Source organism: Melospiza georgiana, chromosome 1 (assembly GCF_028018845.1).
Source record: "Melospiza georgiana isolate bMelGeo1 chromosome 1, bMelGeo1.pri, whole genome shotgun sequence".
Lineage (NCBI taxonomy): Eukaryota > Metazoa > Chordata > Aves > Passeriformes > Passerellidae > Melospiza > Melospiza georgiana.
The window spans coordinates 71395034-71410036 of NC_080430.1; positions in this window are offsets into that span (position 1 = coordinate 71395034).

A 15003-nucleotide genomic window follows, 5' to 3' on the forward strand; every position below is an offset into this window, starting at 1 on the left:
GCCTTTTAGCAGTTTAGCAGTTAAATTAGTAATTTCTTTTATAACATCTGGTGAGCAGTCTCTAATTTCTAAAGCTTTGGAACAAAGAGACTTTGGGCAGATTTTGAGTTATGAATAATTTGCCAGTTGTTTACCTTTATGCCAATCTAATTCTCCACTGCATAGATGCAATTGAATACATTACAAATGTGTTTTCCATAAAAATCCCTAAAATGCAGGAGGGGGAAGGTAGAGAATGGGTTCAAGCCACTCTGGCCCTTCACAGGCATTGCCACGCCTGTCCCCACCATCCTCCTCTCCTCTCCTCTCTCAACATGTGATGGAGCCTCAGCAGCCCACTCTGAACTCCCAAAACTCAAGAGTGCCTCTGTGCACTGACTCAAAACAAAGCTGTTGACCTTCATAGAAACCTTTCCATAAACTATGTGGATTTGGGATCAAGTCCAATGAGAAGCCGTCATGGCAAGAGGAGTCTCTCAGGAAGTGGGAGAGAGGCAAGGGACCATCTGTGAGGAGGAGGATGGCCCCAGGCACCTGTTAATGTGCTTCTGGGCAGCCTGGGGACACGACCCATGGAGTAGGAAGGCTTCTTCCACATGAAGATGTTGCCAAACCAATTAACACTTCGCTGTGCTGAGAGCTTTCCCTGAGTACTGTTACTCCCTCATATCCCAATACTTCTTGCTCCGTGCTTTTCCTCACCTGGCTGAAGATCTCAGATGAGTTTTTGGCAATTTCCCTCCCGTTGCAGCTCAACACTTGCCTGCACCACAGCTGCAGTGGCTGCAGTGACACCTCCTCTGCAGGACCTAGGGCAGCCCACTCCATCTGCTGTGCCCACTTCTGCCTGCCATGGGGGTTGGATCCATCCTGCATTACAGCTTCTCCTGTGTGCTGGGAGAAGAGCACCAGCAAGCAGCTGACCTGCATCCAGTGCTCCACAAACCACATGCTGGAAACAGCGTGAGAAGCCTTTCTCTAGGCTGTGGATTTCCAGAACACAGATAATTTACTGTCCCTTATCTTGAATGCATGATAATACAAAAGTTATTAAAAATTACTCTTTGACATCATGCCATCCATCTAAGATACAAGATTTTTGTATGTTTTAGATGACAGGTTTAATTATTAGCCTATTTCTAAGTGCCATAATTTTTATTCTTTAATCCCAAAAATTAAATCTGGAAGATTTTTCAATGTATATGTTCCATACATGCTCATAAAACTTCTGGAAAAGTTTTGTCCATAAAAATGGTCCTTTAAAATATGTCTCCTGTTTTTTAAATAATCAAAGTTGAAAGCCCAGAAGAAAATCTCTTCTTGTGGGCGCTTTTGTTGTGTGCTGTGGCAAAGCGTGGCTGGATCTCATTTGCCTTGTGCTGTCCATTCAGTGACATCAGCTGAGCCTAGTGCAAATATAGGCCAGAATCTTATCTGATGTAAAGCACAATAGTGCTTTAATTTTTAACCCATCTGATCCTTTCCTTTTTCTGCCTGCTTATTTTTTTTCCCAAAAAAAGTTCACAGGAGGCAAAAATAAAGCACACATACTTGTGGAGGTTTTGTGCTTTGCTAGATCATCTAGTGCACTTCCAGTTCCCCTGCAGGTCATGCAAACATAAACAGTCCTTAAAAAGGAAAGAGAGAAAAAAGAAGAAACAGAAGCTTAAGCTAGGCTTTGTTTTGCTCTCAGTAACTCACTTCCACATGTGAGAAGTGAACAATATTTTCTTCTATAGCCTTAAAACCCAAAGCAAAGCTACATAGCAGGAAGAAATACCGTGTTTGCAAACACCAAGCAGCATCAGAAATTAGAGGCAGTACAAACCATTTTTTCTTCAGAGAATAAATCCACTTTGGATCAGTAGGGAAGGGCACCTTGAATTCAAAATCTGTTGAGGCAGAGAGGGACTGAAGAGCATTTTGTGCCTTTCATGGCAGAGGATCAGTTGTTTGCAATGGTATAAGTGCACAATTTGTCCAAATTCTGCCTTCATTACAGATGGCTCTTGCTCTAATGACTTTGAACAGCCTTTGTGACCACTGCAGGGAATAGGACTCAGCCTTCTCATGCCTTTAGGAGTGCACCTCATTGCTACCTGCTAGGCTGAGAAACAGGAATGCAAATGGAAATAGGCAGAGTTTAGGATAGTTAATTCAGTGAGATGAGAGACATTTTAATGGAGAAGGTGTTTTTTTTGGGGGTGGTGATAGTTGTGTGAGTTCCTTTTTTCTTTCCTTCACGATTTGGCATTTCTCTGCTGCAGAGCAGCAGAGCATATCTGGGATGTGACGCTCTGTGGTAAGTGCTCCATCCAGCTGCAATATAAACAGAGCTTTTCACGGCACATTCTAAATCTGTAACATTAAGGAGAATAATGGACGATGCCTTTTGATATCTTTGTGTAAACGAAGAATTTTATTACAGTGAATTACCATGTTAATTTATCAAAAGTAAACAAAACCAAGTGCAAAACTGATTCAATGTATAACCTAACTTTCCTGGTGCCTAATGAGGTGACAGTGATGGAATCAAAACAAATATCTTTATGTTTCATAAATGTAGGGAAAAATACTTCTGTGTTCAATCACCGCCTGGAGTCACTGACAACGCTGGCACACCAACACCACAGGTTTTGAAGTAACTAAAAGTCACTTTGTCTACTGGCTGAGGATACAGGCAAACTCACTGTGGACCACCATGGGTAGTAAGATAACAAGGATGCAGGGAAATGGCAGATAAGGTTGAGAAGCAGTTGGACCATTCTACACATAAATAATATACTTGGCCCCTGTCATTCCCCCATTCATCTATATAAGCTATAAGTGTGCAAAACACTTCATACAGAGCATCTCCGTTGGGCCAGAACTGTCCTTTGACTTCCAAGGTATTTTGTTGTTTTTTTTTTTTGAAAGAAGGCATTGAAATCTGGGCCCATGGCAGACAAGGGGTTACCACTATCCCTAGCCCATTATCCATCTCTGGCTGGCAAGTTCCTTCCTGTGATGGTATTAACTGGGTGCAGGTGCCCTGATAGGTCATTTCTCCAGAAAACTGTGATCATGGGAAAACCTGCAACCCAGAGTAAACCTTCAGTAGGAACATTGTCCAGACCTCTCTGGGACAACTTGGATGGACCTTTAGCTCTTTACATGTATCCTTTCAGATGCTCAAGGGGTGTGTGGTGTGCTAATATACTCCCTGCTAGGAAAGCCTGAGGAGGAGACTCCACCACAGCTGCACACTGAGAGAATTTCTGTGCAGAGACAGGAGCTGGCAAACTTGGTTTTTCACAACCATTTCCAGTCCAGTTCCATAAACGGCCACACAATGCAACAGAAAATTCAATACCCTACCAATTAGTAAACTACATCTGGATAAATCTATTAGGGGTCCAAGAGATGTGACAGAAATTAGCTTAATTCTTATGTCTGTGCACTGGACCTTTATGTTCTTAAAAGCCATCTGGAGAACAGCCATTTGTGTCTCCTACACCTTATGAGCTTTTCCTGGGAAAAAAGACAGAAGGCACAGCCTCCCTAGCTCTTTTTCCCTCTCTTGTTTCACAATAGAAATATTTGCAGTGAAAGTAACTTTTTTATGTGGAAACTTAACAGAGAAACTTGGGGATCCATGGCAGAATTTGGCATGGAAATTCCAATTGCCCTCTACACAGCCAAAGATTAATATCATATCAAAAGCTGTCAGTTGGCAGCAATGACAAAAATCGAGCTGGGAAAGAGTCCACTTGTCACTGTCCATACTTTTCTTAGTCTGATCAGGGGAATCCACGGTGTTGGCAAGGCTCTAGCAAACAGTCAGGGCCTTGGACTCAGCCTCTTCTTGAGCTGCCAAGACATAATCACTCTAACATCCTGGACAGCCTAACCCTGCCTCCTTTTTAATAAGCTTCTATATAGGAAACCATTTATAGATAAAATAAAGGAAAATTATTGTGCTCACTTCATATTCCTGAAGAAGGAAATAGAAGCAAAGTAAATTAAGTCCAATTTGCATGGACTTTTGAACACTCACAGTTTTGGGTATAAGCTGTGGAGCAGACATAGAATGTTGTAGCCTTTATAGTCAACATTTTATTAAATTTTTCCTTGTAAATTTTGCCGTGTCTTTATTGCATTCATTCAATAATGGGAGAACTTTCCTGTAGCTAATTCTGTGCCTTGAAATTTCCCTTCTTGTTAACCTGTGATTGCAGTTGAATGCAAAGAGTGTCTGCCATGCAATACAATAAGGGTAGATTCAGGTACCAAGGTGACTGTATTTTTTATTAAAATACCATTTTATATGCTCAGTTTCAAGCTGATGACTACATTTGCAACACCTAATTGCCATCAGTATCCACAAATACTTTGCATTTAATGAAAATATCAAACTATGGTCCTTATTTTGGTTGAAGCAGTAGGTCGTATTATGCAGTGTAAAATCCCATTTTATGAAATTTCATAGAAATACAGATATGACTTTGCACTCTCCATTCTTGTTTGAACTTTATACTCTCTATATTGCAGGATTTTAATAATTTTTTTGTGGTAAGTCTCAAAATATTTCTGTTGCACCAGGGAACTAGGCAGTTCCATTGTGGCTAATTTAACACCTGTAAATTGCCATGGCTACCAAGGAAAAGCTTTCTAGCTTTATGAGGCAAGTATCTATTTCATATTTCAACAAAGCAGTGATAGATTTGAATCCACTGGTTGCAGCTTATATTAAAAATTCTATTAACATTGTTCATCAACACACCATCAGGGAGCACACAAGTTCTCACACCTTTTAAGGCCAGAAGGTAAACCCTTCGGTCAGCCAAAGCTGAACTTCCTCATAGTCTTCTACATAGATCCTCACCTAATAATGGCTGAATTGGAACCATTTTAAAGATCCAATACATTTTGCTGCTTACAAGAGCAAACAAGAAAATTGTTCAGCTATTTGAAGACTTTGTTTGAAGACTTGTTTAAAACAAAAATCTGTGTCATCTTTGCTTCTGTCCGTCACTCCACAGCTGCATCAGACTTCTGGTAAAACTCAGCAAGGATCTGGAGGTCTTATGTGCAGCCAAATCATCTACTCCTCAACTATCCTGTTAATGCAGCTTTGGACTTGCTTGAGGCAAAGAGCCTGGTCTACATCAGGTATGAAATGCCCTGGTGTTCACAGCCCTGTCACCCAGGCTACAGCGTAATGGCAGGCACGAGTCATGGACTTCAGCCCAACTTCTAAAGCAAAATCAATTCATAGCAATACAAACCAAAGATCACAATTCTTCAAAACTAATAGGATAGGTAGATGCCATAAAACTGGGTTTTTTAGTGCCCAATGATATCCTTCACATATCTGCAATGCAAGTATGACATTCCATAAGAGATGCTTGCCCAAACAGCCTATCCACTTTACAGGGACAAAGCTGGAACACCTGCAGAGGTGAATCCAAGGGGTTTCAGTTTCATCCTTATTCCATAAGAATTATTCCTCAAGAAGGCAATGAAACTCCATCGTTTGCAGGGACAGAGAGCCTTCCTCCATCTCTCAAGAAAACAATTAAAAAACCAATAAGGGTAAAACTGCCAATAAAAAAGATTTCTAATTCAGTAATTTAGTTTTGTGCCAAATTCTGAATTACATTTAGGTGACATGACTGGTTGAGTTGGTTACTGTAGAGGCACTTGGTATAAAGATAAGTGTCTAGAGGGCATGAAGAATGACCAAAAAGGCAAAAAAACCTGCATCAAACCCTCTAACCTCTGCTTTGTGCTTTGGCTGCTTCTCATGAACAGTTTTACACCTCCATGGGTACAAGTTCAGAGTCCTCTTTTCAAAGACTGCAGATATTCTCCAAAGGGCCCAAGAGGAGAAGCTTGTAACATAGCCAGATATATTCACTTCACCCTTCTGATTTAGTGGGAATTGGTCAGAAAGGTCTCATGAAAAATATACAACACTTTGAGATGGAAAATAAAAAGGAAAAGAACTTGGAATACATTGAAAGAAGAAATGGGAATGCAAGAATACAACTGCACTGATCTCGTTGATAGTGAGTGCAGTAGGAATGTTACTTATCATTAAACATGTGACAAGACTGTGGGATTTCCTTTTTAGCAAGTCCCTTCAAAAATAGGAGATTGTGACATAAAAAATTGGTGCTGCTAATTCAGATGAAGAAGGCTTCCTTACACGCACTGTATGTATCTTGGCAACCCTGAATGGAAATTAAAAAAAAAAAAAAGAATGGGAAGATGCTTTTTGCAGAACACATAAGTGCAAGTCTGCCGTTCCACTGGGTTTAGTTCTGCAGATTTTCTCTATTAAAATCAAACCCAAACAAAAGACCTAATTCTTCTTTCATTTACACACACATCATGTAAATCCTAAGGCAAATCTACTGCAGCTAGTGTTTGTGAGACTGAAACCAAGTGTTACACGCATAAAAGATGTGCTCAGGTCTGTGTACAAAGTCAGAGCTGGATCTGGAAGTATTTGTATAATATAAACTCTGTATAACATCTATTCATTCCTGATTTACTTAGAAGAAAACCCTCCAAAAACTAGAATAAGATCCTTTCTTTGGGATTGCACAGAATACATCCATAAAACAAATCTTGGTATTAATATCTATTAGTAATCTTACTTTGTTGTACATTTCCTCTCTTCTGTTTTTATTTGTTCTTCCTTGCTGTAACTGCTGCTCTGACTTCTTTTCCAGGCAGCAAGTGTTTGTCTGATTCAATCAACTTGCCTTGATCTCTACTTCTCAAAAATCAGTTTCTTTTGAAGAATTTAAACTGACCGAGTTTCTTTTGTGCTCTTATAAGAAACCAAACCCAATACCTGTTGAAAATCTGAAAAGCTTCAGGTGTGAAAAGTCAAAAAGTTTAGGTGTGCTGAGAGGATATAAATATGCATTTCTCCTTTATTTTTTCCAAGAAAAAGGTGCAGATATATTTTATGCAATAGGAGTTCTTAAGAGGGGACACGTAGTTGCATTGCTACCTTTTCTGAGACAGTTTGGAGACAGGAGTTTCTTTAAACATTAAATATTTTTCTTTGTGTATATAGAAAACCTTTTTTTTTTTTTTTTAAGTACTAAAAAAAGAACAAAACTAAACCAGCAAATATTCTATCAGGACAAGAAAAAGCTGCACAAGGATTTTAAGTCGCCTTTCATGCAGGGGTAGCCTGAGATCCAAACCCGCTGAAGATGATGGAGCGGGGAAGGGGAAGCGGTTCCCAGAGCAGGCGCAGGGATGCAGGGCAGGGCGGGAGCGGCCCCGCAGCCACCAGGGGTCAGCCGAGACCTCCCCAAAGCCCTCGGTGCCCCGGGGGGAGCGGCCGCGACGAATCCATCCCCGGACGGGGATCTGGTACCCGGCTCTGCGGGCGTTCCGCCGGCTGCTGCCTGCGCGGAGCACCGGCGCATCCTTCTTATTCCCTCTGATTCCGCTAGCAAGCGTTGCTCTTGCAGTATCCACTCGCAGGGGTTTCAGTTTGTGCTGATATAGCACAGCAAGGTGGTTTTTGGCTTTTTTTTTTTTTTTTTTTTTTTTTTTTTTTTTTTTTCATACTCTCATTAGAGATGTATTTCAGGCTGCTACTTTGAGAGCAAAGCAGTCCCACCAGCCAGCAAACTGATTGTGTGGGGAGTGAATGTACCTCTATTATCAGAAACTAATTCAGCAAAATATTTAACCTTTACAGAAATTCATGTCTCCAAACTGTCTCAGAAAAGGTAGCAATGCAACTACGTGTCCACTCTTAAGAATCCCTATTGCATAAAATATATCTGCACCTTCTTTCAGGTTTTCTTAGAAAAAATAGAGGAGAAATGCATATTTATATCCTCTCAGTGCACCTAACCTTTTTGCCTTTTCACACCTGAAGCTTTTCAGATTTTCAAGAGATATTGGGTTTGGTTTTTTATAAGAGCACAAAAGAAACTCGGTCAGTGTAAATTCTTCAAAAGAAACTGATTTTTGAGAAGTAGAAATCAAAGCAAGTTCATTGAAGCAAAAAAAAAAAAAAAAAAAAAAAAAAAAAAAAAAAAAAAAAAAAAAGAAATTACGGATATAGTCATACCAGGTGCCAAACTTGTGCTTTTTTAAGAATTCAGTTCACATGTGGCTCACTTTTTTCCAGATCAAATGCTTCACTGAACTAAAGCTAAAAAAGAAACACAGCTAGCCAAACAGCCCGAGATCACAACCCTACAAAAACAACCCGGGACACACACACAATAGAAAAGCAAAGCTTCTGCAGCAGCAAGGAAACAGACTCCAGTCTCAGGCTTCCAGGGGGGTTAAAACAACAGCTAGTTAAACGTGCAACTTTGCATAATAGGAAAATATCTCAGTCTTATATTCCACGAGTCAAGAGCTGCAGCATCAGAAGATGAGAATTGTGTGCTGTAACTGAACCTGCATTACAAATCCTGGGTTTGTCTGCACGTGGAGGGAGACAAGGGTTTGGCAACCCCAATTCAAGGAGAGGACCTGAAATTGGGAAGAATGCTTTTGCACACATACTAGAACCTAGGAAAGTCCCTGAGACAGAAAAATATAAACCAGCATGTATTCAAACACTTTCCTGAACCACAGCCAGTGTCTGTGGTAATGGTTAGAGGACTTTAATGATCAAGCTATTTTAATTAATATTCAGATGGTCTTATTTTTCATGGAAAGAAAATATAAGCTTATAAACATACCCCAACATAAGCAATTTTTGCCTTACATAAATAATTGGGGTTTTGAAGGATTTCTTCCCTAAAACTTTTTTATCAGAACAAATAATAAGACAAAAAATGTCTCTGATAACCAAGCAAATAGAAAAAAAATGAATTAAATGCAAATAAATTAATGTTTTTTTGCTATTTTTCTGATTGACTGTATAATTGCTTGTACTTGGAAAAAGCAATTCACTTGTACGTTTTGACCACAATTTAGAACACTTACATATTCCCTCCTCCTGGGATACAAACTGTTCTTATTAAAAGCAATAGCTCTGTAAATATAATAACATACTTGTAGTATAATGAACTTTTCCATATCCAGCCTTTTTTCCTTCTCTCAGTTATAATGACTACTTAGTCTGAATAAGACATTGTTTGCTATACAGCTTCTTTGTACAGGATAATATCATATTTATCTAAAACACTGTTATAGCTTTATTCTGTCTTAACTAAAAAACCAGTCATATAATTATTTTAGAACTGTTTATGTCAGTGTTGGAGACAACAAAAGGTGACCTCCAGCTTATGAAGTTCTGTAAGTGCTCATAAAATGATGTCATTCAGAATAATTTCTGCCTGTTCCTCAGGAGGAATGGTTGTGATCTAAATCTGAGTCAGTCCATGCTATTTCCAGAGTTTGTCAACAGAAGACTGGGAAAAAACCACAGCCATAATTCTATCAATGTAGCAATGGCCAACCTAAAGGTAGGATTAGATAGACCAGGCATTGACCTGCCAAGACTGGACATAAATTCAAAGCTAATCACATCAAGTAGATTGAAGAGTGGGTTGACACTGGGTGTTAAAGTTACAGTGGACTGAATGTAATATATGAAAATTCAGATTTCTTCCAATAGCCATTCCCCATTAGACACATATGCATGTGTGCACAGGGTTTTGTGCTACACAGCTATAGAAATAAAGGCAGTGAATTTCCAGGAGGAGAATATGACCTTCAGGTTTCTTGATCCCGGCAGAAAATGTGGGCATCTCATGTTGTAGCAGACAAGACAATCTCTCTAAGGTCCTTGGAGCACTGCCACAAATTTTTGGTTCTAGTAACAATGTTGAGACACCCAGGTCTAGATGGCATTTTCCTTTAAGTGACTAAGCCAGTTCAATGGGGTTGAGCCAATTAATACCGGCAGGTGGGTTCACTCAAATATGTTCCAAATGCTGTTTTTCATACAGACACTGCCTTTTTCCATCAAAGGCAAGGGACACGATCACAATACTTTTAGAAGGATGTGTTTCAGGGGAAGCATCAAAAAACTTTTTGGGAAACATTACTTGCATAGGAAATGGCTCAAAATCGAGGAACTTTTAAAATAAAATTTAGTAGTTTCGGAGGACTTAAGACAGTGTAGAAACTTGTGCCAGAGCAAGATTTCAACAAGACTGCTGTGCACAGGGTTTGTAACAGGGTTCAGAAGCAGCTGAACGGTTGAAGAAGGAAGTTTGTCTTTTAAATTTTAACTGCTTGGTGACAGCAGAACTGCTGGGGAGGAACATGTCCTATCTGCTGCCTGCATGTGCCTCTCTTTGCAAACATGGCACAAAATACATCAGTTGCTACTGGCAAAAATGATGAGTTTTTTCTCCAGCCAACTGGAGAATTCTGTTGGCTCTTCCCCATACTGCTCTGCTTCCAGCTCCCTTACACCTTCCCTCTCAGACCCCAGCTCTCTTAACCCTTCCTTCCACACACAGAAGTGCTTCTGTTCCTCGTAGTAATACCTTCTCCTTATAGATCATTGTGAAAAAGAGGTGGTGAGGAAAGAGGAATTGCAAACACACCTCTGAAGCTTTCAAATACAAAAAAAACAGTCAAGGTCTGAAGTGGAAAATTTCAGCCAATTCTACTTTCTGTTTTGCTCAAGGCAACAGCTCAGCTGACCCAAGCTTTTATGAAGCAGGAGAAGTGCACAGTTCAATGACAGCAATGCCTGCACACAAAAATACAAATATATATAGACTCTTGTGTGTGTGGATAATTTTTTTAAAAGCTGCTGCCTTGCTTTGCTTCCCTTCCTTTTCTGCTGTCAGTGCTCCTAGAAAAGCCCTGTTTCAGACAGACCTCTTCTTCCCAGCATCCTGGCAAAGAAACCCTGCCTGGTGGCTGCTCAGGGTTGGGGTAGGGAATTGTGCCTCCCTCCAGACAATCTGGATGTTAGGAAAGCAGGCTGGCACTAGTGTTTAGAGATGCTGCTCACAGGGCTGAAGCGAAGGTCCCTGACAAAGAGGGCACTCCAGCATGTACGTGGTGACTGCTGGAATGTTTCATGCATTAAAACTGCTGCCCAAGAATGCCAGCGGGAGACCAATCTGTACTTCTACAGCCAAGGAGAAAACAACCAAGAGCTAAACTACGAGGGTCAAAGGCATGCAGCATCCATGTGAGCGTGGTTACTGAGAGAGGCAGCAAAGTCACTCTGCTGCTGGAGCATGAAGCATCTCCAAGGGACTTAACAGTCAGTGCAACAAGTTGAGTGGTTCTGCCAGGCAGCCAGATGCTGTTTGGGAAATGTATCCAGTACAGCTCGACATCTGGGACCCTTGGTTGCCACTGAAAGGTAGGAAAGCACTGTGCTATTATGGACAAAAGGCTTTTGGGGCTGTATGTACCTCACCCTTCCTTTCAAATAATTGGGAAAAATTCTTGGATGGATGGGTTGCTAGAAAGGACAAGCTGGGTAACACAACTGAAGAGTAACTTCAGCAATTTATTTATATATTTACAAAAACATATGTCTCTTATTATGGCTTTTTATTATAAGAGCATTGTTTGAGACCTGGGAAATATATACTGAAATTAAACCACTGGATATTATACTATGATATATATGTGGGAGGGGGGAAGTTTTCCTGTAGGTGATGACTCTGAGCCTGCTCCCAGTTACATCCAGGCAAGACTGCCATTAACATCTGTAGGAGGAGAATTTGACCTGGTGAGAGTCACTCAGACTTCCTCTGAACTCAGCAGGGCCCGAGTAAAGTCCAAAGGATGATTCAGCTCATGGAAGCTCATTCAAACCCACTTTTCCTCAATATGATCATAAATCATTTGCTCTCCTAAGTCAGCTTCAAGGAAATTTGTATCCTCTTATGCTTATTTTTGTCTGGCTGAAACTAGAGTTACCCTGTTGGTACACTAGGATTAGAGCTTGCTACATTTCTTTTTTCCAGTTTCTGTTTTATTCATTGAGGACAGAAGAATCTATAAATGCCAGTTCTTTCTTTCTGTTTTCTGGGAAGGTCTGATTTTTGAAAGCATCCTGCATTTGCTGCTCCTATTCAATTTTCCTGCAGTAAGTGCTCAGCATCTCTAAAAGTCTCTCAGATTTGAGCTAAACAAAGCGTGCAGAAAACAATAACCTGATTCAAAAAAAGCCCACAACCCCATCTGAAATCTTAATATTCTCTCCCTGTTCACTCAATGCCTCAGCACATGCTGAAGTGCTTTGCCGGGAATTGGATGTGTCTAGCACCAAGTACATCTCACAGTGCTTTGGTGGTGGATGCTGAGGCTGAGGTCCCAGAAGGCAGAGCCCACATCTCCAAGGGGAGCATGGCACCATACCTCGTGTCCCACCTCAGCCCCTGAATGATCTTGCAGAGACCACTGGAACCATATGAACCCAGAAGAACTAAAACAATATCCAAATGGCATCTGCTGCTCTGATTTGCACTTTGAATAGCTCTCTGCAGCACTGCTGAGCAGGTGAGCACATTATTAACAGCAACAGGACAGAACCACTCTGCCTTTTCTGATAAGGTTTCTTACATGAGGGGCACTATGGCAGGGCCTGCAACACTTTATAACAAGTGACAGGCACAGATTTACAGTGGAGAGGGGAAGGGGCAGAAGGAAAGAGCCCCTGCCCTGTTCAGGTGGAGTCAGCCAGAGCAAAGTTCACACTGTGCATTTTCCTGCCCAGCCCCTGTTAACGCGGTAAACCTGAGCTTGCAAGGGTCACTGTGGGGAGTTCTGCAGCACAAGAGCCAGGCAGCAAGCTGTCTGCCCTGCAGCAATTTGATTTTGTATTAACTTAAACAAACTAGGCGTTTATGTATAAGTAAATAGAGAAATGGAGACAGAAAAATGTCAGTTTGTATTAATTTGAATTGCCTAGATCTCAATTATTTGAGAGCTGACATTAAAACAAGCATAAGCCTAAGAATAATTTCAGAGGGTTAAAAAACTTAAAAGGGGTTAGACCTTAAATGGAAACAGGTAAGTAGCCCTGGATAAGTTATTTTCCATAACTATTTTGACAGACAACAGCTCACAAACCATTGGTAGACAGAAATTTTTGTTGGCAGAAACAGAGCACTGAGACCTGTCAAGCTCAGAATTTGGTGTTATAGCTCCTGTAGTGTTAGGTTTTTATGAAGCTCTGTGGGTTTTAAGAGGTATTCTAGAACAACATGAAGAGATGTCTTAAATCATATGTTTAGACTAGAGACTACCATATAGGATGCACATTTCACCTGCACAGCCCTGGACACAGCAGACACCTTCAATGGATCCTCCTTAGTAACTGCAACTAGAGAGGTAAACATGCTAATCAAAATCATAAGCAATAATTTAAAAACTAATATTAGCTTCCATTCATTATTTCAACATTTTTCTCAAACTGGCACAGTGAAAATGTCTGTCTCATGTCTTACCTAAGTGAGCAACATGTCTTATGTGCCCATTCTTCTAGATTACATTTACATATTTATGATTACATTTCCAGACTCTCCAAAAATTGCTCTTTTGACGCATAGGTTTCAAGGAAAGCTTGAGTTGCAAGAAAAAGAATTTTAAAATAGCCCCCTTCAGAGACATTAAAATACCTTAGAAATTGAAAAAAAAAGGATGGCAAATTTTCTAAGTTGTGCCTCTAAACCTCGATGCATTTGAGCCCCTCACATGATTTTCACACAATGTTTTTCAAAGTTTCAAATTATTAGAACCTGAATTGAGAGCAACTCTAAGTCATGTGTATAAAAGGCTCTATAAAGTAGGTTAGCCTATTTTTTTTTAACCTGAAAATTGTTCTGGCCTCCACAATCTGTGCCTGGAAAACATTCTGAGCAAGATGGAGTTGGCTGACTCTATAGCCACGTGTTGTACAAACAGGCATCACACAAGCCAGTTATGTACAACCAGAACTCCTAATAGTCTTCAGCTTTCGAAACACTAACCCCTGCTAAGGGAGTGAAAGGATCTGCCCTGCTTGTGTGGAGGGAACCTAACAAACACTCAGGAATAGTAGCTTTGATATTTTCCAGTTTATGGACAGCAAAAGCACAGACAAAAAAAGGACAAAACAAAAGGCATTGAAACTTGATTCACAATGCAGCCCTGATTTTGACAACCTTATTGAAGAGGATGGAAGGAAGTACATGCAGTTTTGGTTTGCTGGATGGAAAATGAGCACTGAAGTCTAATTCTTGTTAAAATGGGAGAATAGCACTCCTGTTATTCAGGGGAGATGTTTGCATCTGAACCTCATGATATTAAATTCCAGAACAGGCTTAATTTTTGACCCATACTCATTCACGGGAAACTCTGGTCATACATAGCAATCAAGCAGCTGGCCTTGGTGCTCACTTATGCCTTCCATTGACTGGGGATATGTTTGAAGACAGCACAAAGAAATATTGCTTTTTTTCTTGTTTTTAAACACTTCCAAAGGATCTAGACACAACAGTACTGTGCAGGAGTGAAGATGAATGGATGAGGGCACGGGGTCTAACAAACCATATAACTGGGCAATGGCTTCAGGAAAGTTTTGTTCCTACGAGCAGTAGCCACAATCTCACAGGTTCCTTTTAACAAATTATATAAGCAAAGGAGTGCAGTGGGTACAGCACTTTTTGTCCATAAGTATCTTAGAATATGCCTCAAAATAAGCAGCTTTAGGTTGCTGACAGGCGATTCAGAGTATGACAGCCAGTTCTGACCAAAGGCAGAAAAGTTAGACCTGTTACAGAAAACAGCCACTGCTTTAAAATCAGTCCATCAGAAACCATCTGTGTTGACCTAATTATTCTACCTCCACTTAAATTGGTGGAAGTCTCTGATACACTTCAGAGTCTCCAGAATAAAGCTAAACATAATTTTACCTCTGCAAATCACATCCATTGTGACCACATTTCACAAAAGGATTTTGCTCTCTATGCCAAGGCATCTGCACAGAGCTTAGGGAATCCAATACTGGGCAAGCTGAAACACATTTATTTTATTTATATTAAATCTACTACATAACATCTG